Genomic DNA, 1,390 nt, shown 5'->3' with positions numbered 1-1,390 from the left:
GTAGTTACTCTAAATTCCAATAGATAGGGAAAGAGTCTTTAAATCATGTATCAATGCTATCCATTCTGTACACAGGGTAGATAGGGATGGGCAATTTAGACATTGGCTATCTAAAATGAAAGGGCAATAAAGGTGCGAAGTGACTGGCTTACAAGGTTTCAAGAGGGAGCTTAGTTTAAGAGTGTGGAAGGAAAGAAAGAGTCCCCACTGAATAGCTATCATCTTTTCTACATGTGCTGGTGAAAGGAGATGGGGATAAGATTTGGAAGATTCAGTAGTAAATAACGATTATCATGACTAATCGCGACTGTTACATTATAAAGGTAGAAGTTTTTTAACAAAAATGGGAAGTGGTTAATCTTAAAGTCCAGAAACAGAGGGCCCTAAGACTATCAAGAGAGGAACGCACAATTAGAATGCAGGACCTTATCCAGAGAAGCAGCAGCGCCAGAGATGGGGGTATAGGGATGGGGAGAAGCTGAGGACTCTAGATTCTTGGACTAAGAAGAGAAGGACTAAGAACTGGTGGACAGGAGCAGACTTGCAGAATGTGCCCTTTGGAGATATAAATTATTATATATGCCTGAGTAGATTTTTTTGTTTGTGTTTTTTAAAAAGCTAAAGAAGCTCTGTTAGCGTAGCGGTTACAAATTGGGCTGCGAACCGCAAGGTCAGCAGTTTGAAACTACCAGTTGTTCCACAAGAGAAAGATGAGGCTTTCTGCTCCCATAAAGATATACAGCCTTGGAAACCCTGTGCAGGGTCACTATGAGTCAGAACCGACTCCATGATACTTAACAACAACAACAACAAAGTGGATAAAGAGAAATACTGTTAACTGACGGGATTATAATCAATGAAATGAAACAAGTATATGAATTCTTGAATGTGAAACTGATGATGTGCCCTGTAAACTTTCACTCAATCCACAATAAAAACCTTAAATTAAAAAAAAGGAAAAGCTGCAAAAAAAAAAAAAAAACCATGTTTGAAAGAAATATAAGGTATCTTTTTCAGCTCAGGATATCAGGGGTATGTGTGGATGTCCCACCAAATAGCATCACTGAATATAATCCACTCAGCTGCTATTGTGGAGACAGGTTTATTTTTCCTTGAGGTGAATTAAATAAAGGCAAGGGCAGCCCATATTCCAATTATTATCTACGTACAACCTGACTTCAGGTCTCTTTCTGTTCAAGCTACTCCATTTGACACCAGAAGTCAATTAACTAGGCCCCCTGATATTTCTTCAAACATGTATTTTTTAACTACAGTCTTCATCTACCTGGCATAGTTACAGTTTCAGAGAAATAGGTAAAACAAGTCTGGACAATCCCTGTTCCACTGAGATTGGCCCCTTGGCCCCTGAATTTCACACACTCAAACTTAC

Source organism: Chrysochloris asiatica, unplaced genomic scaffold (genome assembly GCF_000296735.1).
Source record: "Chrysochloris asiatica unplaced genomic scaffold, ChrAsi1.0 scaffold00016, whole genome shotgun sequence".
NCBI lineage: Eukaryota > Metazoa > Chordata > Mammalia > Afrosoricida > Chrysochloridae > Chrysochloris > Chrysochloris asiatica.
Note: the sequence above shows the minus strand (reverse complement) of the source record.